Source organism: Pleurodeles waltl, chromosome 5 (genome assembly GCF_031143425.1).
Source record: "Pleurodeles waltl isolate 20211129_DDA chromosome 5, aPleWal1.hap1.20221129, whole genome shotgun sequence".
NCBI lineage: Eukaryota > Metazoa > Chordata > Amphibia > Caudata > Salamandridae > Pleurodeles > Pleurodeles waltl.
Window position 1 is genome coordinate 755482664 of NC_090444.1, and position 23332 is coordinate 755505995.

Genomic DNA, 23332 nt, shown 5'->3' on the forward strand with positions numbered 1-23332 from the left:
GTATTACGGAATGTCACAGCTTCTTTCCTTCAGGAAACTGGTCTGTTCGGCACCCAGTATTCACCCCTGTCCTCTTCTGGTTGACATCTGAATGTTTCCCCTTGTTTAAGATTGTCACTTAGGTTTTTGTGGATTTTGACTTTTTTCCAGATAACCCTGGATAGGTGGTTTGATTTCCAGAAGATGGAATTGAATTAATCACCTTAGCACTGAGCAAGGAAATGACAGGCTGTACTGGCACTTACAACTGCCAGTCAGGCTGGGAAATGACTTTACTTATGCACAGATAATGTTTTTTTTCGTTGTGTTAAGAGGTACAACTTTGTCCTTGAAGTTCCCTTATGTGTAGCGGCAGGGTAAAATGGTTTAAACTTAAACCTCATGCTATATATGGTGCTTGATAACTCAGTTCTGCTGTTTGTAAACACTATAAAAACAGGAGCTAATAATATCCAGCTGAGTGGTTCTCAATTTATTGACCTCATAAAGAAGTTAGGCTGAGTTGTCCTTGCCAGGATTCTGATGAAACTAGACAATAAGGAGATGTTAGCATTATATGCTTAGCTTGCTAAGTCATCCCGCGGTGGCATGGCGAGCAGAAACTTATCTTTTAACTATTTTCACAATAACATACACTGCAGTCTTCGATTCAATATGAAAACAACTATTCATCTTTTACATTTTGAAAGAGTGGCTTTGGAGACTTACTTTGAAGGACTGGTGCTTCATGGTAGGCAGTGTATGAAAGAGCAACTTAAGTAATTATATGTGGAAATCCGTCCTTTTTTATCATAACAGTACTCCACATTAATTCCTGATTTAGCATAATTGCTGAACCTCTTTGTAATAAGGTGCAAAGCGTGTAATGTTATATATACATTGTCTGCAGTTCTTGCTTTGTAAAACAAATTTTCGGAAAGATACTAATGCTCATAAAATACTCCATCCCGTACTTTCCCCTTTCCTGGGCCATGACAGGTTCAGGTGAAAACCCAATGACACTAGCTAGGTGAGCTCCGTAAGTATCTTGCAACCTAGAATATAGTTACAAGATTCCCCAGAAATTTGCACAAAAAGGTTTCATAATTACTTTTGAGTAGCAGAGTTCCTGTTTGAATGTGTTTCCTTTACCATAAGGGCAAAAATATGTTTTTGGGCCAGATGTATCATTATATCCAATAACGATTACCTAATTGCAATATTTTGCAAATCGCAATTAAATTAACACTATTGGAATGTATGAAACTCCAGGAATTTCATACTGCAATTCGCAAGGGCTCGCAAATGGACATATCTCATTAATATTCACGAGGCAGATCGTAATTTGCGAGCCATTGTGAATGGCTACAATCACAGGGATGGTGGCCTGCTGGGCTCAGCAGACCACCATGTCTGTGACTGCTCTTCAATAAAGCAAGCTTTTTTTTTTTTAAATGCAGCCCGTTGTCCTTAAAGGAAAACGGGATGCGTTTAAAAATTAAAAATCTGTTTTCTTTTCATTTTTTAAGAGTAGGTAATGTTTTTGCATGCATTCACAAAGGGGAAGGGTTCCCCTGGGAGCCCCTTCCCCTTTGTGAATGGGTTACCACCAATTTGAAATCGGTGGTAATTGTGATTGTTTTGTGACTGCATTCACGGCCACAAAACAATCATACAATCCTCTGCGATTCGGTATTAGGAAGGGACACCCCTTCCTAATACCGAATCGGTATGTAGTCGCAAATCCAATTTGCGATTCAGTAACAAGTTACCGAATCGCAAATTGGATTTATTACATGCCAAAATGCAGTTGCCAGTTGGCAGGAATGTGCCATATTTAAAATAAGATGCCGCATTCCAGCCTTTTCCCCTTCACTGGTGTCATTTTGGCTGCCTAGCACCAATGCAGGTACTCTTGCACCATGGTGCAAGGGTGCCTCCGTTGCATGCAGGATTTTTTTCGCAGGAAGGGGCACCTTCCTCCACAAAAACAATCCCCTGAGGCTTTTTCCTCTTTCTATGTGTGCTGCAGCACACATAGACAGAATGCAGCACACATAATGCAGTGCCACTTTCCTTGTGCCCCTCAGCGCCCCCCTACCGCCACCATGTGTGCTCCGTATCTAAGATACGGCACACCATGACGCAGGGTAGGGGACAATAGTGGTGTTTTTATTGACTCTTTTGATGTACTCTGCAGGAGTAGCACCAAAATATTGGTGCTACTCCTGCAGAGTTCAAAGGGGCCCATTATCAATAATGGAAGCCCTCTTTTAACACCTTGTGAGAGAACAGGGCTGATTGCAGAGGCCCCCTTACTTTTTTCCCCCGTTTTCCATTTTTTGCTGGTGTTTTCCTGACTCTGATGGTGCCCTGGGTACTGCTAACCAGTCCCAGAGCCTGTGCTCTGTGTAAAATCAGTATGCAAATTAGGCTAATTATAATTAGCTAAGTCAACCTACCTATAAGTCCCTAGTATATGGTAGGGGATGTAGGTTTAGGGACCCCAGCATAGGTAGTGCACCCATAGGTGCACGGCTGAGGTGCCCATTGTCATTTTAAAGGCAGGCCTGCCTTGCTGGCTGCTTTTAAATTAAAGTTAAATGCAAATTCGACTTTGGAATTAAGAGTAGTTCCAAAGTAGTTCCAAAGTCTTAAGCTACCTTATTTTTACATATAAGTCACCCCTAAGGTGTGCCCTGTGTGCCCCTAGGGCTGGGTGCCATGTAACTATAAGCAGGGACCTTATAAAAATAGTTTTACAAGACCTGGTGAGGTAAAACAGCCAAATGTGTTTTTCCCTCATTGTAGTGAATGGCCTCCATAGGCTAGCATGAGGAGACTTTATTTTAATTTTTAAAGTCCCCTTAAGTAACAGATACAAGAAGTTTGGTATCAAATTAATTGTTATAATAAATCCCACAACTTCCAAAGAGTTTTAAACTTTACCTGAAAAGTTGGCAACTTCAGCCCTGCAGTGTTTTTGCTGCTGTGCTCTGATTAGCCAGCCTCTGGCAGCCTGGCCAGGCTGCCTTCATGAGGTATGAATATGCTGGCTCCACACAAAGAGATGTGCCTGGGGGAGGAGATCTCCCCTCAGCAGATTGTGAAGCAGGAAGGGGGAGAGCTGCCAAACTGGTCTTCAAAGGCAGAGAAGGACATTTGGAGCAACCCAGCAACACACTCACATCCTGCAAACCCAGACAATTAGGTGCCCCCTTGATTAGATTAGGAGAGGGCAGGAGAGGGGGGTGTTTAGGATTTTTAACCACACCAGTGGGTGGGCTCAGCCAGATGTAACCTCCAAAAATCACTTTCAGCCATGATGGATTTTTGAGGAATGTTGCTCCCTGGGATTGATTTTTACCACACTTCCCAGGATGTGGTCCTCACAGGGGGAAGGACCCTGCCCTTGATTGGAGAAACAGGACCCCCCTGTTTTTCACCCAGGAATGAGGATACAACTGACAGACTTGCACCCACACCTCAGTTCTCTGCCAGATCCCAACAAGGAAGAACGTCAGAAGAAGAAGGACTGCCCTGCTGGACCCCTGACCTTCACCTGTACACTGCACTCTGAAGGACTGCACCAGCTGTACACTTGGGCTTCACCACTAAAAGGACTTTGCCTGTCTTCTACTGCTTCAAGAAGGGACTCCCTTTTTGCTACAGGTACAATGGAGCTGTCCAGAGTCCCCTGCAGCAAGTCCTGCAAGCAAAGCCCAGCTGACCAGAGTCCAGTGGTCATTTGAGGATTCTGCCCAGGTGCATTGTGAGAATTGTAATACCAACTCCCAAGGAGCAACTCAGAGCTTCTGGGACCTTGGATCAAGTTGTGGACACTTCAAGGACACAAAAAGGACCTCTGGAAAAAGATCCAGAAGTTTGGAGATGTTTGGAGCAACTCCATAAGTTGAAGAGGTGCATTGTGGGAGTTGTAGTCCCAGACCCCAAGAGGCACACCAGAGCCTCTGAACCCTTGGCTGGTGATGTGGACCACTTTCCTGAATGAAACACTTCTGAAAGTAAGTGTGACAGTGTTACCTCATGGGCGGCCTGAGCTCTGGACTTTGTTCCTTTCCAGTGTGACCTTTTTTAACCCTTTGAGCGCTAGTTGCTTCTGTGCGCTAGAAAGCATTAATTCTTTAAAAATTCATATCTCCGGTTCCCCTCCTCTGATTTTATTTGTTTTGGTGTCATTTTAAAGATAAAAGTATAATCTATTTTTTTATGATTTTAGATGTTTAAACTGTTTCCTGTGTTTTATTTAATTACTGTTTTGTTATATTTGAATGCTTTACACTTTGTCTTCTAAGTTAAGTCTTGTTGCTCGTTGCCAAGCTACCAAGTGTTGAGCTAGGGTTAATTTACTGAGACCTGACTAGACCTAAGTGGAGGTTAGTTGCCTATTGCTAAGTGTAGGTACTTACCTGCCCTCGCCAATAACCCATTTTCCAACACGCCTGCTCTGAGCAGGTGTTAAAAGTGCCATAAAAAATGACTCAAGGGAATCTCTTAGATTACTTACGCCATTTTTGCCTGGCGAAGTCATAATGTAGCGCAAAGAGTTACAAAGTGGCACACTGCATGCATTGCTCTACTTTATAAATATGGTGCAAGTATTTGGGCCTTTGTGGGCCACTTTATAAATGACGCTAATGTGGCTCAAGGTGGCATTAGGGGCTCATAAATATGCCCCTAGGTGTGACATGAAGTTTGTTTTAATATGTGCTGTTACAAGGTTGTGTGGTGTTTTTTGGTGGGTATAGCTGGTATGAGGTTGTTCACATCCAGTATATATGTGTCAGCAAACCTCCTTCAGCAGTGGACAGTGGATGTTTAGCTGCAGAAATGACTTGCAAAGTAGGTACCACCCACAAATCTCAAAGGAAGGGAAAAAGACGGTGTTTGCATCGTGCAAGTTATAGTGCAAATTTTTACATTTATACTCTGAGGATAGATCTGGTCTTGAACTGAAGCTCAATGTCAGCTTTTTCAATAACACATTAATGACAGTGAAGCACATCTTCCCCACAGCTATAAAGAAATGTGAAGGGCTTCCACAATTGCCCCATTTGGGAGGTCTTGAGAATGCTAACAAAATAGAGACTAGGTCCATACAGATTAATTGAGAGAACAGATAATTCCATTTGATTCGAACTGTAAAGACAAATAATATGACAAACTAAAAACGCAGAGCCAAATGAGACTGGGTAAGAACTCAGTTGAAGGTCTAGCTTATCTGAAGACACCTTTGGGTAGGGTGTCTGAACAGGAGCATGATGATCACACACATGCATGCATAATTACAGAATTGTTTCCTCCAGTGATAACAAGTGAAAATAAAATAGTATAAGAATGAACAGAATATTCGTTCCTGTATTAATATATCCAAGAAGCGTTATGTGTAGCACTACAAGGTCCAAATAAGATGGTGGGCGGAACCAACAATAGAAGGCTTAAGAAATTCGCAATGACTGACGTGTTGAGTAGGAACACATGAATCATAATAACACATGACTCTTAGTGGCGGCCATCTTGACAATAAAATGCCTTTACACGGTTACCTCCGGTATCGTCGGAGGGTAACAAGTGGGTCTGAAGTCAACATTGGACCTTGACGAAGTAAGTGGTCATTCCCTTATGCCCCGTGCCCCCCCTCCCCAACCCCTTGCCACTCATAAGGGGAATCTGTAGAGAACGCAGTGAGAGGTATCTCTGGGCACTGACAGGATTTATAATGACGGGCACACCGTAAGACCTCCTGAGTACAGGGTTAAGTAAGATAAAGAGTGGAGACCTACAGATGCTATTTGAGGTTAGTGAGAGAGGGGTGATAAGACTTTGAATATATGTCCAAGAGCAGGGTATAATGGTCCATTCTTTACATATTTGTACAGTGTGTGTTTAAAGGTTAATGCTCCCACTCTTAACCTGGGTTTGAAAAGGTAATAATGAAACATTGGTAAGGAACTCTAATTTTGAGGAATTTCTTTGGTATTGATGATGAGTCCTACACGCTTTTGCAATGGTTGTTAGTGGCACATCAGGTGTGTGAATTGATATGAGTGAGGAAGATGATGGAGTAAGGGAACTTTTTATATATATATATATATATATATATATATATATATATATATATATATATATATATATATATATATATATATATATATATCTTGGTACAATAATGATATTGTTGTTTTTGTAGGCAACTTCGTGGAATGCGTTATGAGTGGCAAGTATGGCCTAATATTTAATGATAGCCTTTATCCAGTCATAGACCAGGAGGCTCAGTTTAGGGGATCTGTATCCTGAGGAAGGTCAGTGACAAAGAAGGGCAAGACACATGGCTGAAACATGTTGATACCAGCAGAGAGGGTGACAGGGATATAGGTTCCCAGGTGGCATCCTTGGCATACTTTCCCCTATCTTTTTGCCTCTGTGTCCTGTATTTTTTACAGTGTGCAGGACTTTGTTTTTGCTGGTTTTGGTATTCTGAGCACTTTACCACTGCTGACCAGTGCTAAGGTGCAAGTGCTCTTTGCGCAAATTGTATTGGTGATTGGCCTTTCTATGATTGCCATATTTGATTTCCTAGTAAGTTCCTAGTAAAGTGCACCAGAGGTGCCCAGAGCTGTAAATCAAATGCTACCAGAGGGCATGCAGACTGATTGTGACACCCATATCTCAGTCCCATGTCTCAGACCTGCCACTATAGTGTCTGTGTGTGCAGTCTTGCACTGCCAATTCAACCTGGCAAGTGTATACACATGCCAGGTCCAAATCCTCCCTTTTACTACATGTAAGTTACCCCTAAGGTAGGCTATAGGTAGCCCCATAGGCAGGGTGCAGTGTATTTGAAAGGTAGGACATATACTGGTGTGTTTTACACGCCCTGATAGTGAAATACTGTCAAATTTGTTTTTCACTATTTCAATGCCTAACTCTCCCATCGGTTAACATGGGGACTGCCTTTAAATATCTATTAAGTACAGTTTCCCATTGGGAGCAGATAGCGATGTGGAGTTTGGGGTTTCTGAACTTACAATTTAAAAAAAAATCTTTTGGTATTGTTGATTTTTAGATTGTCTGTTTGAGATTGCCAGTTTTAGAAAGTGGGCATTTTGTTGCTTAACTATTCTGTGCCTCTGCCTGCCTGTGGAATCCACATCGAGGTCAGACTGACAGTTGGACTATTTGTGAATTCCCTCTAGAGAGTGACACAAAAGAACCTGTGGTGTGTCCTGCCTATCCCAATGAGACTCCTGGGCTAGAGTGATTAGGGAGGAGCTGACACCTGCACCTCATAGGGCTGTGCCTGTCTTCACACAATGCAGTCTCCAATCCCCTGGTGTGTGTCTGGGACCAGGCCTGGGTATGGCAGGATCTTGTAAACAACAGAGACTTTTCTTTGAAATTTGCCTACTTCTAAGGCAGAAATGGGTATAAGAAGTGGACCCAAAACCCCAGACTTTTAGAACACTTCTGGATCAAGAGGAACTTCTGCCAAGGAGAAGAGCTGAAGAGCTGCAGGAGGAAGAATGACCCTTTGCTGTGTGTGTTTGCTGGGTTGGCTTGCAGGTGCTGCTTCTGCCTTAGAGAGAACAAAGACTGGACTTTGCTGTGTATCCTGCTTGTGAAGTCCTTTCTGCAAGGGCTTGGACTGAGCTTGCCTTCTGTTAAGAAGTCTCAGGGACAGCAAAGACTTCACCTACCAGCCTCTTGGTTCACTTGCTGTGGACCCTAACTATACAGGTGGTGCCTATTCCAGTTTCAGGGCCGTGGGAGAGGAATCTGGCCTAAAAACAAGAAAAAACAGGTGCACCGCTTTCAGACGACGCCAGGACCGAAACCGCTGCCTAAATCCGCGACACCACCTCCACCCGAAGTCGTGCTCCCTGCTAGAGTGCGACAACCCTGATTGACATCTCAGGCCTGTCGCCGACGCAGCCCAGCTGACGTCCCGTGACTTCTTGAGTCCCGACTGCCATGTCACCAACGTCCGTGACACCAGACTCTGCCACGGCCCCTGCAGCCCCGTGGCATGATCGCGACCCCGTGAGGTCCCCCATCTTGACCCACTGGACACCGACCCTGCTGGGATGTAAGGACCCGACACTTCGCACTGATGCCGCTTCATCTCCCCTGCTCCTCAGCATAGACTCGACGCTTCGCACTGATGCATCCGCTCCACTGCTCCGCAGCACCAGACCCAACGCTGCACCAGATCCAGCGATGCCTCGCTTCGCTGACTCCATGCACCAACTTGTTTCCTCACTTTCAAAAGGTACTGTATCTGGTGGTCCTTGCGACTCCATGACCGGCGCCATTGCGTCAGATTGTTGGGAACCTCTTTGTCACAACACCATGATAACACCAAATTGAAGCATTTGTGTTTCTAAACGCTGTAGTGGAGTTTAATCTTTGAAAATTAATAACTTTGCTCGTGTATGTTGGATTTTTGTTGTTTTGGTCTTGTTTTAATCAGACAAATATTGGCACTTTATCTAAACTGGTGTTGAGTCCTTTTGCAGTGTTTTCATTGTCTTACTTTGTGTGATTGTACAAATACTTTACACATTGCCTTTATGATAAGCCTGGCTGCTTGTACTAAGCTACCAAGAGGGTGAGCAGGGGTTATTCTAGGTGTGTACCTCCCTGACCCTCACTAGAGGGAGGGTCCTTCCTTGGACAGAGTGCAAACTAACTGCCACCCATATACCCCATTTCTAACACTGGGTACTCCCTGTTGCAATCATTTTAACCTTGACCAGAAGGGCCCATAATAAATTGGGAGGGCACCTTCTTAGACAGTTTTAACATTGTTCTGCAGTGTGGCTCACTCTTATAATTAAAAAAAATACAGCGCTCCACCCTGAGTGTTGGTCTGCACCAGGGTGCGTTAACGGCCCTATGAAGAAGCATGCCACTATTTAGTGGGTGACGGCAGTTTTATATAATCCTATGGGCTTAATGCTTAGGATTTCTTCCCTGCAAATCTATATCATAGAATGTGTACTTTCCCTTTTTTGTGATTAGAAGTATATCAGTCCTCACTCTCACGTACTCTCAAGTCAGCTTCACTTTTAGCAAACTATGTCCATTCAGGAGCTGAGTATCTTCAACTAGGTACCCTGTTCTTCTTAATCTCCTGACTACTGGCAGTTCAGTTTCACTGTCACTTTGGTCATTTGTGTGTCTCTTTGTTGATGGTGTCCAGGGTGCATTCTTCAGACATGGAAACTCTTAGGCGCAAATTTATGGAAAGTGGGGCTGCACCGAGTGCAGCGCCACTTTACCTGCGCCCGTTAGCATCCCCCTACCGCCACCATGTGTACATCGTATTTAAAATAAAGCGCACCATGGCGCAGGGTAGGGGGCAATAGAGTCATTTTTAATGACTCTATTGATGTGCTCTGCAGGAGTAGCGCCAAACTGTTGGTGCTACTCCTGCAGAGTACATAGGGGCCCATTCTAAAGAATGTAAGCCACCTTCTAACGCCTGCTCTTGAGCAGGCGTTAAAAGCACCGTAAATAAGCATGTAAATACGGCGCAGGGATTTTGTCCTCATTGGGCCACATTAATGTCAAAATAAATTACGTTATGTGGCGCAAGGTGGTGCTAGAGGCCTAAAATATGCCCCTTACTCTCGCAACCTTCTTTGGCTACTTCTCATTTCTTGGCCCTCCTCTGATTAAACTGCTTATCCCTTTTAAAGGTTTTGAGTCTGCAGTTATAGCTTCTGCAGCTCAGTTCACCGTGGCTACTTTTGGCTCATTTACCACAGACTGCTCTTGTCTCAGATTGACTTTGAGACTCTTGTACATACTCTTCTTTTGCTTCTTCCTCTGAGCTCTTGGATTGTGCTGGAGTTTGGCTCTGCAAATCGTTAGTGACTGTTCCCACTTCTTCTCTAGCTTATCACACTCTCAAGGTGAACAGGGCATGTATCCAGTTTGGAAGACCTTCATATTTAACAGCAGTGTCAATGAGTAGAATTACTTGGTAGGGGTCACACCATCGAGGATCCAGGCACTACTTCTGCATGTGCTTTTGAACCAAAACCTAGTTGCCAGGACTGAGCTCATGGTAATGTTTTTGCCTTGGAAATGGAATCACCTACACACCCTGGTCAGAGAATGAATATAGCACATCAACCAGGCCTTTTTCCAAGACTTAATAACTATATCATCATAGGTGTCTAACAACCAGGAATTGTACACCATTACTGATTGGTTGCACAATCCCTTGCACTCTGAGGGCTCCACCATGACCCCCCAGTACTGCCATACCAGCCTTCTCTGGTTTCCACTGCAGCCCCAGCTGCTGGCACCTCACAGACAGGCTTCTGCCCTCTTGGGGCTTGAGCAGCTCAATCCCAGGAAGGCAGAACAATGCATTTTATTTAGGAGAGGGCTGTTACACCCTATCCCTTTGGAAATAGGTGTTACAGGCATGGGAGGGGTATCCTCCCAGAGCCTCAGGAAATGCTTTTAAGGGCACAGATGGTGCTCTCCTTACATAATCCAGTCTACACCGGTTCCGGGACCCCCAGTCCTTGCTCTGGCACGAATCTGGATGAAGGAAAGGAGAGTGTCCACTCTCCTGTCCATCACCACCCCAGGGGCGGTGCCCAGAGCTCCTCCAGAGTGTCCCTGGGTTCTGCCATCTTGTTTTCAGGATCATCAGGGAACTCTGGGAGCATCTGATTGGCCAGTGCCAGCAGGTGACTTCTGGGACCCCTGCTGATGGGTGCTTTCCTGGTTAGGTGACAAATCCCCCTCTCAGGGCTATTTAGGGTCTCTCCTCTGGGTGTTTCTTCAGATTCAGATTGCAAGACTCCAGCAGGAATCCTCTGCGTCCTTTATTTTATCTTTTACCAACGGATCAATCACTCACTGCTCCAGGAACCCTACAAAACTGCAACAAAGAAGCTAGGATGACTTTGGCAACCTTGTAACTTCATCTCCTGCCAGCAACTACAACAAATTCCAGGTTGTGCATCCTCCGAGGACTGTGTGTCTTCAGCCTGCACCAGAAGAACCAAAGGAATCTCCTGTGGGGTGACAGAGTCACTTCCCTGCTTCAGCAGGCACCTCTCTGCAGTGACAAACGATGGCTTGGGTCCCTGCTCCAGATGACAGGTGTGGATCCAGCGACACATGTGGTGGACTAAAGTGACTCCAGCAGTCCCAATGTCCAGCTGTCCAATTTTGATGGAGGTAAGAGCTTGCCTTCCCACGCAAAACAGTACCCCTGTGCACTGTGTGACTTGCAATTGCCAAGGCTTTTTTGCCACCTTCACAGAAGTTCTCAATGCACAGCACAGCTTAGGCCCCCAGCACTCCATCCTGCAATGCACAGCTTCCTGGGTGGTTCTCCAGCAGTGTGGGAAACCTTTGTGTTGTACTGCGTGGACCTCCATTTGTACCTTCTTTGTCCACATGCAGTGTGACTTCTGTGCATGCTGCCTGGTTTTCTGAGGGCTATCTGAGGTGCTGAGAGACCCCTCTGTCTCCCACTCCTGGGTATAGGCCACCAGGTCCCTCCTGGTCCTGGGCAGCACCATTCTCTGCAAGCTTTGCGTTTACCAAGGCTTGTTGGTGGAATCTAGAGATGCAAACCAGAATGCATTCATCCTTCCGGTGTGGGACATCTTCTGCACCAACCAGGAACCCTCATCTGTCTTCTTTGATGCAATCCAGACTTTGTCTTCTCACTAGTGGTTCCACTTTTGCAACTCCACCCGGGTTAGCAGGGGCCCCTGTTCTCCCTGGACTCTTCAGTGCTTCTTTTTCCACAGGTCTTCAGGTCCAGGAATCTATCATTGGTGTCTTGCATTATCTTCTATCATGACTTCTAGTGTGTTTTAGAAAACTTGCTGTGTTTTACTCCTGCTTTCCTGGGTCTGGGTTGGGGTATTTTACTTACCTTGGTTTTTTCTTACACTCCCAGCACCGCTCTACACAATACACTTGCCTGGGTGGGAAACCGACTTTCGCATCCACTATTTCAGTATATAGTTTTTGTTCCTCCTAGTCCCATTGCAACTTATGGTGTTTTTCACTATTTGAACTATTTTCCTACAGTGTACTTACCTGTTTGTGGTTACTACTGTATATATTGTATGATTGACTTACCTCCTAAGGAAGGATAGCCTACAAAGTATTTTTGGCATTGAGCACCGTCTTTCATTTGTGTAAGTACTGTGTGACTACAGTGGTATTGCAAGAGCTTTGCATGTCTCCTAGTTCAGCCTTGGATGCTCTGCCTACAGCTACCTCTAGACAGCATGGCTTCTAGACACTGACTACATTTCACTGATAAGGGATAACTGTACCTGGCATAAGGTGTACGTTCCTTTGGTACCCACAACAAACCACGCCAGCCTCCTACATCTGGTACAGCAGAAAATGTTGTTGCTCCGCCCATAAGGATTTCATGGGGTGGACAATCCTGCCTCCCCCATCTGGAATGCTTCTCAAACTCATCAATACCAATGGTAGAGCGAAAGGAAATTTGAAAGATGTGGATAAACAGACTTTGGCAAGACTGAACTTCAGGTGGGATTACACCCTCTACTATGCCTGAAGCCTCTGGTCTGTATCTACAATGGAACTTCTGATCTTCTTGAAAAGCTGCACACATAGGTTTCATCACCTTCTTCATGAAGTGACTACCACAGACTGATTCCAGAGTAATCAGAAACCCAAAGCGAGGTACCAGTTCCCTGACCAACTATTTGGCCACAGTTAGACTGTCATTTCTCATAGTATGGTGTGTCTGTACCCATAGAGAAAAGAGGCAAACCACAACCAGAATATAATGGAGCCCATTACACACAGGTATCTCAACAAATTCAAGTTGCATGTGATTGAAAGGTCTACTTGATTTCACTTTGTGGCTTCTGAGGTCTACAGTTCTCCTTCCTGCATTCAACAGTTGGCATTTAGCACATCTGCGACATGACTCTTCTGCAACATCACGGAACCTAGGGTTAAACAAGTAGGTGCTAAATAGTCGGATCACTGTCTCTCAACCTATATGAGTGGCACAGGGAAAATGTCAAGCTAATGGGGGCAATATGGAGATGGGCAAAACCGGATGGCATCCCATTAAATTCCAGATCTCTCCATCATTTTTTGTGCATCCTGCTATAACCCACTTATCCTGTTCACATTCTATTGATTCTTCCTGCAAGCTCTTTACCACATCCCGCATATCAGCAACAGTCAGCAATAAGCTCATGGAAGTGTCACTTTGTGATTCATTTGAATAATTCCCATTGAAGGTGCAAGACCCAAGAGCAAAGTATCTGGCTATGTTATCTGTGTAGTGTTACCCAGCAATTCTTAAAACAATTCTACTCCCGTGTGCAGCACACTTCACTACGGCTATTTCAGCAGGCATCTACAATGCCTCTGGTACCACAACTGCCCAATATTATGGACCACTGTAACTTCATACTGCTATCAGTGTGAATAGTGACTCTTAACTTGTCAGATTCACAACAGGCTCTAATAAGAGTGATCAGTTAAGGCAGCTGTGTAAAGGTTGCATTACTCAAACAGGTGGCTTACAATACAACTTCTAAAGTGCAAACTGCATAGGCTGCTTTCAAAATCCCTTTTTCATCTCTAAAAGAAGAGCCATCCACCATTATCATATATTCAGACTCTTTCAGAGGGAATCTGGGACGTAGGATTTTGGCTTGGTACACATTTTTGTCACATCAAGGCAGTCATGATCCAGCCACTCATCATCATTTTCATTGGGAGGCAGTGGTAACAGAGTAGCAGGTTTAAACAGGAACACCTCCACAGAGTGATGTTCTCCACAGTGAGGATAACTTGCTCGTATCTTCTGCTGTTGGTCATGTATTGGGTCAGAGTGCAGGTAAGTAGAAATCAACAGAGTGTGGAACCATGACTGTAAGACATCATGTCTTGACAAGGCCCTCATGTTGCTATTGCTGACACCAACTGCGGTCACTACCTTTGGGGATCCCAGTAACATTGCAGCTACTGAGTCAAGAGTGGATAAAAAATAAGCAATGGGTCATTTGAAATCACTATGAGTCTCTGTTCAAACTGATAGAGAGCCCCCTTCCTTCTCAGAACCGTATAAAGGTTTCTCAAAATCATTCATTCATGAAGCAAGGGTGTGACAGAGACTTTCTCTTGGCTCAAGAAAGGCATCCCTGCATTTGTTGTTCCCTGGTCGTGGATCAGATACATCCTTGTCTGTAAGTCTCTGTAGGAGAGATGCCACGAGGGGAAAGATGGACATCCACTGACTACTTTGGCCCACCATTTGCAGAAACATCCTGGGAGCAATAATTTGAAATATAGCAGAGATAGTTTCTTGAGATAGTTTCCCCGTCCCTTTCTCAATGTGATATCCTAAAAACAGGACTGCTTTCCAACAATACCGCAACTTAGTTGGGGACACTTTGGGCCTGATTACGACCTTGGTGGATGGAATAGTCGGTCACAAACGTGACAGATATCCCAACCGCCATTTTACAAGTTCCATAGGATATAATGGAACTTGTAATACAGCAGGTGGGATATCTGTCCCATTTGGGATGGAGTATCCCATCGGCCAAGGCTGTAATCAGGCTCTTAATGTCCATTGTCTGCAAAGCATGGCAGAACTTTATTTTGGAACGGGAATGCAAAGAGGACCTGGCTGTCCTCATGCAAAAGGATGGAAAAGAATGCTTTGCACAGGTCGATGACTATCAACCATTCAGCATCACCCAGTATTTGGAGCAATCTTAGGGTAGTGTTCACTACCAGAAGACAACATGGGACAACAATATTATTAAGCTGTTACACGTTCTGCATGACCCCCACTTTTTATTTGGTTTCTGCAAGCCCAGTATGAGGAGTTACAGGGAATCCCTAGGATTTCCTTCAAGGTGCTTTGCTCTAACTTGTATTCAATGATGTGGGTGATTCTAACCAGGTTGTCCTGGGGCAGTTGGGGAAAAATCTACATTCTGTTTTATTGTAATTTTCAAATGTTCAACATCTTCAATCAGGCCAATGTCTTTGCCTGTATAATCCCATACTTCCTTCATCATGGAGTCCTTTAAGTGGGGTGGTAAGTCTTCTTTTGCCAATGTGAAGAAGAGCCTTACAACTTACTTCTGCATGCTTAATTTAAAGGCTGCATCTTCATTGTGCATTTGGAGCTTGACACCACGCAGTGTACAATAAATCACACAGTTTAACATGCAGATAAGGTCCCCGACTCCCAATAAATTAACTGGTTTGGAATCACATATAGAAAATTGATGATCTGCTTTGAGGGGACTTATCTTCACAGAGACCTCAATCAAAACAGGATTCACTAACTACTTATTTACAATGTCTGCAACTTGGACTTGTTTTCATGATAGGGATGGGTTTGGGACTCCCACTGTTCTTACAGTAGAGCAGGTAGTGCCAGTGTAAATGAGAAATGACATGGATAGGCCATTAACCTCTCCATCTACATATTGGACACTCAGGTTCATAGTTGGACCAGAGTGTGCCTCCTCTCTCAGGCACAGTCATTGTGACTGATCAGACCCTGGATCTCTGAAATTATCAAAGACCTGGAACTGTTGGAAACTGTCACAATTGTGAAAAGGTTCTGCTAGACTCTGAAGCTTGGGTTCACATTAAATCTTGGAGTGTTCAAATTGTGCAGCATTAATGGCACTTGTGGCATGTTAAGATTCAGAGATCCTGGTATTTGCAGATTTGGAGCTGGCATCACATTAGTCACTTGGACATCAAATTCCATTTGATTGGATTTAAGCTCTTTCTTCCAATGGCCGAACTTGTTACAATAATGACACAGCATTGTTTTCTTTAACATGGCTATATGGATGCCCGAATTTGGATCAACCAGCACTCTTCACCCTCTACTTTGTGGTACACCATTCCTACCCTGCATCATCTGGCCACCACCTTGAGATCCAACTACCTGTATTCCAGTACCAACACCAGAATGATAACCAGGATTTGCCATGTGTGGACCATTCTCAAATCCTTTCTGGGCTAACTTTCTTTGAGTAAATATGAATTTATTTTTGATTCTGCCTTGCTTCCAATCATCACTGCAATATTTTGTGTAACTTTGCATCTCATCTAATGGTTTCCACTGCCAACAAATCACATTCTGCTAGATATGCAAGCTAACCTCCAGGCGCAAATCAAGAACAAACTGGGATACAAAATTATTAAGATTTGCTCGTTCAGGATTTTAGACCCCACTATGCTGAAGGAAAATCTGCTTGAGCCACTCATAATAGACATGCCCCAACTTCTTAGACTCTTGTGTAGTCCTGGAAATTTTCAACCAATCAGCTTCTTTTCGTGGGACCTTTGTTTTCAGAAAGTTACATTACTACAGCAGAAGGAGGATGTGTTTGGACATTTCCATTTAGTTTTGCATTAGGCCACTGAACTTTACACTCGGCCCACAAATCATTTGTGACCACAATGTCAAAAAAAGTGTTCAAATCCTCTCAAAGTACCTTTTTGTCACATTTTGTTATTTTTCATTATTTTCCGAGCCCATTCCTTTGCTCAACCTCTGTGTATTGTTCCACATTTGAATGTGTCCAACAAGCTCCCTTAGTTGCAACTTTAACTCAGGTGTTTCTTAATTCTTAAGTGCATCTTCAGTCATAAACATTCCTACATTCTTTCTTAAAGTAAAACTTTTACACAAATCAATGCCATACTCTGTAACTATTTCTTGAAGTGCTTTGTGGGTTTCGCAAGAACGTCTAGCATCTTCTTTGCAATGAAACAAAAGTTCCTCCTTATTGTACCCATCTAAGAACCCCAAATTAAGACTTTCTTTGATGATTTCCTCTAACTCTACCATCACTCTCAATGCATCCAACATTCTTTAGGGAGCATTAATCTTAGATGGCTGTAACTTGGGGCTTGCGATTTCTACAATTGGCAAAGTCACAACATGAGTTGTTCCCGTTCTGGATCTCACTTCCTGTTCTGAAAAGGTGTCAACCCCGGGTGGTGTAATCACTGGGGTGACATTTGTTGCAGGAATGGTAGTAGTATCCCATTTCTGTGGAGCTAGCAGTGTGATCTGTGCAAATATGTGGGCTGGGAGTAGTATAGGTGGAAATATCTGTGAGCCCTGAAGCGGAATAGGCACTAGCTGTGGAACTAGAATGGTTACAAGTGCCATCTGGGGTGGTAGAAGTGTACCACGCACACCCTCATCAAGGAAACTCAGTTCAAAAGGTGCACTAGCACCTGAATTTACAGGTGGTAGAAGCCCTACAGTCTGTTGATTTCCTTCAGTTTGTTGAACTACGATGTACAGGGAAGTCGAGAAGCCAAGAAATCATCCAGGAAATCATAACTAGAGTCACTATTTTCATCTTTGTTTGTTTGAACCTCATCTCCTCTCATGCTTTCTGTTGCCCTGCTCTTCCACTGGACAGCAGGGGTGCATTCAGACTTCTACAATTATATCCTTCCTCCATATCTACTGTTCTGCATCTCACATTACTTCCATCCAACCATAAACTGCCTTTTTAGCCTTATATTTTTGGTATTTTTCCTTCTCCTTCACATGTGCTGCACACTCCTGTGCATTCAAAGCTTCCTATTGGACTGGTCTAAGTGGAGGTTTCATCTCTCTCTGGATGTCTTTTAATGAGTTGGTTGGTACATCTCAGCACCTGCATGTGAGAGGTGCCAAGGGAACAGAAGTCCAACCTTGTCCAATATTGTGAAGGCCTTTGCATTAATCATGATAAGTGGGCTGACACTCAGCTCATTGTGAACATTAAAATATGATTGGTTCTTTCTTTTTGGGAATTATGAAATGTATCTCTTCTATTTCTGCGCATAGAGTTATTCTCTCGAGAAAAGCATATTTCTTTTCCTTTTGATTGAAACCTTCATTTAGTTATATTGGAGAATTTTTTTATGACACCTTCTGCTAATTTCACCAATTTTACCTGCAACTTTAGTTTAGCATAAGAAAACGCCCATTCAAGGGAATGTAGTTCTTTATGATTTGCCTACTCTGCCTTTAAATAACTTGACTTCACATTTGCTGTTTGATCTCCATGGGCGTTATTCACATATGCTATATTCAGGAGGTTAATTTAGGACTGAACTGATTTGTCTTGAATTTTTAACTGTTCTAATTTGTTAATAAACCGCCATGGTTTGCAAACCTACTACTCTCTAATGTTACTTTGAGAAATTTTGCTTCACTTTATGTGTGTGATACTGCCAGGAGAGTGTTATTCTCTGATCCCCCCTGGAGTGATTGTAAATTTAGATGTCATTTCCTTTTAGTGGAACAGACAAGAGTTACTGTACAGGGTGGACAGTAAACTTCGCTCCTCCGGTGGAGTTCACACAGTTTTTCCTTGCCCACTCTGCGCTCCACATGGAGCACAGAGATCCAGAAAAACTCTGCCAACCGCTGTATAAGAGGTTGTTCTTAAAATTAAGTTGGCGAGCGAGAAAACGGAGCTCTAAACTTCCTCCTGGTGAGCGTTCTCAATGCAGGCAGTTATGGCAGGTTGCTATGGCTCGTGTTGAGAAAGCTGCTGTTTGTATTGAGAAAATCTACTTGAATGGCAGAAGCAGTGGTGCCTTTCCTGCCATTCCTGCTGTGCAAGCATGACAAGATCTTGGCACTAAAAATCAGTTCAAGCAGTGTGACGTACTGAATTTCACCATTCGCAGAACTCTGTGAAATTTCACACAGTCTTTAGGTAACCCTGCGGAGTTCCACCCTCTCCTAGTTATTGTTTTGTTTGAATTTCAATAATTTGCTATTGTGAAGTTGGTTGATGTTGAGTGAGAGCTGCACTTTGCATTATAATGTGCCACGCTGGGATTGGTTGATCAGTGTGTGTATCGTGCTGGAATAGGTCTTTACGTCAGAGGGTGCTATGCTGTCATTGGACAGTTCTGTGGTGTCATGCTGAGATATGAAAGTTGGTTCTGTGTAATATTTTATGATTTGCTGAGAAACCCCGGTAATTTCAACTGAACTGTATTAATTCTGTGTTGCGCTTTATATAAAGAAAATATTACAGTTTTAAAGAAATGAAAGGCTTTGCTTCAGGAATACTTGTCCATGAGGATGAGGAGGCCCCTTCCAATGCACGCCCACTCATTACATGACAATGAAAGTCACATAGCATTGACAGTATACCCTCTCTTCTTTCAAATTCAGGAGCTAATTACAGGTGTTATCAAAAACTCTTCTGTATTTGAAGAAAACAATAATGTTTAAGGAAGTAACAACCACCAAAGTCTATCTCTCAATGGAAAAAACAAGTGAGCAACATTGGTTCTGACTTGCGGATCGAGTCATTGACTACTGGCCTGAACACTGAGCTTTTTTTCAAATTGTACACTACATTAGAGGGTTGAATTCAGCCTTCACTTGACCTTATGAATTGAACAGTTCAGTGAGGAGCTGGTGAGTTTGAACCTTCATTTAACCAAGTCCCATTGGGCAGATAGGGGCACACCAGTCAGTAAGCTTTCCAAGAATGCTCCTGAAGGTCCTGCCACGCTGAGTCATTCAAGACAGAATACCCTACATAGTTCATTTGTGGAGGATGGGAGGGCTTCAGGTCAATCTGGCCAACCTCCTTTGCAAAGTCTGATACTATCTTGCAATGTATTAAAACATGGTGGTTGGGGTTGTAGCAAAACAGCTGGGCCTGTAAAGCCACCCATGGCTACTCTGAAGCCACAACCTCCTAGGTTACAGTTACTACCAGAGCCGACTCCACAATATGTTGATGTATTAGCTGATGCCCACACCCCTAAAGCTGGGCAGAAAGACAATGGCAGGATATAAAAACAAAGTTGTTCACTGGGTGTCTAAAAATATTGGCCTAGATGTTTGGGATTTGAGGATATCATTATGATGAAAAGGGCTGCTTGGGTAAATAATGGGCACAAGTATTGTCAGGGGGATTTCATGGTTATAAATTTAAAGGCTTCCTGTACTACTGACACCATCCTTTGTGTATTCACAAACCCAGTCTTTCCCACATAGTTATATGTGTTTTACTATTGGGTTACTTTTATAAACCCATAACAGAGCTTGTTTAACCTTCAGACCTGGTTCCTCCCACTCATAACATTTATTTTATCGTCCCCTGAGCTTTAATGTCCAGACCTCTTATTCATTTGCAACTTTGTCATCACCACAGGATACAGGCTTGTCGTTTGTGGGGAATTTGGTAGCAGAACCATGCGAAGATAGCGGGATCAGTAATGTCACTTGTTTTGTTGTTGAGCCCTATTTTAGAGCTTCCAAAGTGTTCCGCTAAACATCTGTTGCCGGGCCATATTGCAAATTTCTGTAATTTTTCTTTGACATCCTTCCAGTATATCTCATGGCATGTGACGGGACTTAAGTCTATACTGGATAACCCTCACTGGGTGTCTTATATTAGGCAATTTGACTCTGTTTTCTTATAAGAGACTTGGGGGCATATTTATGCTCTGTTTGCACTGAAATAGCGTTATTTTTTTTAATGCTATTTCAGTGCAAACCTAACTCCATATTTATATTTTGACTGTAGACCAGTCTAGCATCAAAATATTAGAGTTAAAGTAATTTTTTGCCTGCGAAAAACTACCTTGTGTCAATGAGATGTAAGGTAGGCGTTCTTGGGCAAAAAATGACTCTAAGGCCCTTGAACCTTATTTATCCTCCAGTGCAAACATTGTAGACAGGATGGAGGCAGGCCTAAATAAGCTTAGTGCCATTATTTAATGTCTTGGTCAGGGCAGGGATTAGGAGACCTGTGGGCTCATTTCCATGGTGAAACACTATGGAATGAGTCCACAGGTGCCCTCCCTGGCCCCAGGAACACCCACACCAGAAGGACAGCCGAGGATGGGAGACCCCATCCCAGGTAAGTACAGGTAAGTATTTACCTTTTCTTTTTAAAATGCCATAGGGGGCCCAGTTATGGGCCCCCATACATGGCACAGGGTGCAATGGCCATGCCCTGGGGACTCTTGTCCCCTGTGCTGGCCATTGGGGTGGTGGGCATGACTCTTGCCTTTTGTAAGGCAGGAGCCATGTGGCATGGTAGGTTTAGCACCATAAAATGACGCTAATCTGGTTACAGTCATCTTTTTTTACTCTAACCAGCCTAGCATAATTTTTTGGTGCTAAACTACCATCTCTCATACCGCCACCCGACGGACGTCAATTATTTTGATGCTAGCCCACCCTTAGTGCTGGATTGTGCCATTCCATAAATATGGTGCCTGGCTGGCATCCTGGAATGGCGCAAGCCAGCGATATACATTTTTACGCAAACCTGCGTTATCGCAGGTTTGCGTCAAAAAGTATCAATCAGGGCCTTGGGGCCTGATTTATATATTGGTGGAGGGGTTACTCTGTGACAACGGCGATAGATATCCTGTCTGCCAAAATCTAAATCTCATTATATCCAATGGGATGTAAATTTTGGCGGACAGGATATCCGTCACTGTTGTCAAGGAGTAACCCCTCTGCCAATATCTAAATCAGGCCCTTGGTTTTTGGACACCTTTTTCACTGATGGCTTTATTTCCATTTGAGCCCTGCTTTTGCATCATCCAGGAGTAGAGCTAAAGGTGGTCTAACTGTACTGATTGCTTTGAACTTCACTCCTGCGATTAAGAACTCCCTATTTAAGTCTTCTCATTATTTGGCTCTTTGGATGGTTTAGGCTTGGATAGAATTCTCCTTGTTAATTTCAGAAATACTACTTTTGTAACATCATGTGATCACATTCCCAAGTGATTGGGTCATGATTTGTATTAATTTTTTATTAAGCAGAGTAATTAGTGTTTTTTATTAGCAGCAGATTTAAACACACATCTGAATAATCTGCTTGTTAAAGAGGTATGTGGATTGGAAGATTCTCAGAGCTTTGACCAAACACACTTCTCTTCTACCTTTATGGGTGATGCTTTGAATGGTATTGAATGACATTGTCATGAAATTCAATTTTCATTTAGTTTTTGACATTTGTAGTCAGTCATCAGCAGCAACTCCCACCTTTATGGGCAGAGGTTGTTCCTCCACAATTTAACTTGTGGTCCTTTCAGAGGATCTCTATGCCAAGGTTCTTGATTTTATGGTCATCCTCCACTGTGTTAGTGATCACAGCCCTCTAATCCTGACCCTTAGCTGTAGAGACCATTTCTCTTTGAGAATTTCCTGTTATCAAGATCTGGCTGTAGCTAATAAAAAGGGATGCTGTAAAAGTGGAGCAAGATCATTTCTACTGAGATATTGACACAACTGGTACATTGTAATGGCAGGCACTTTTCCAATTGTTTAGACTCTGGTAAGGACAGGGCAGTGTTTTTGAATGAATTTGAGGAGATTAGTCTGTGTTTAATTAAACTATTGTTGTTACCTCTCAGGCCCTCCTCAAAAAAACACGTAGATGGTTTGATCATTCCTGTACTAAGGCCCATACGTCTCTTATAACTCCATTAAATGGGTACCTTCATAATCCAGGACGTTATGCAAGAGGGTGATTAAACTCAAGGTAACCACTTCGGCTTGTCTAAGCTCATGTCAAGGCTTTGCGCAATAAATCAGATATTTCGGAAAATGGCTCTTGTTCCTTATTTTAAGGACTTACTTTTGCTGTCTATTTGTTTATGATAATTGCTCCTGCTAAATGGGAACATCACTTTTCAAATGTCTATTGCTCCGGGTATTATACATTAGTTGGTAGAAATTGGGTCTCTAGTATGCACCCTGTCCAAGTAGGGACCACAGTCCTAGTCAGGGTAAGTCACAACACAAGCTAAATTATCCTGTGCTCACACTTGTGTAGCTTGACATAGAGCAGGCAGGGTTAACTTAGAAGGCAATGTGTAAAGTATTTGTGCACTAACACATACAATAACACAGTGAATACACCACAAAAAGTACTCCACACCAGTTTAGATAAATAGATAATATGTATCTGAATAAAATAAGACCAAGATGACAAAAATCCAATCTGCACAAGTCAAGATATAATTTTTTTAAAGTTTAGATGAGTTTCAGTCCTTAAGAATCAGTAGTTGTATCCTTTTAGCGCACAGTACCTGGGATGCATCAAAAGTAACAATGCAGAGGGCCGCAGAGGAGGAGATGCATCAGAAAGCACAGCGAAGCATTGTTTTTTTTTGGTGCGGCGAAGGTGATGCATTGTTTCTTTCCACACCACAAGGCGATCGTCAATTTCTGGGAGAGCAGCCTTTGTTCTTCACTGTGATGCAGGGATATATTGACGTCCAGGGACAATGCATGGAAAATTCAAAACACGTT

The 23332-nt window shown here is 43.3% G+C and overlaps 1 protein-coding gene across 1 annotated transcript in view; it reads left to right on the top strand.

The window, feature by feature from the left end:
- ESR1 (estrogen receptor 1) overlaps positions 1 to 23332 on the top strand; it is a 1426508-nt gene that overhangs the window by 1290156 nt on the left and 113020 nt on the right. The gene's annotated exons all lie outside the window — the stretch shown is intronic.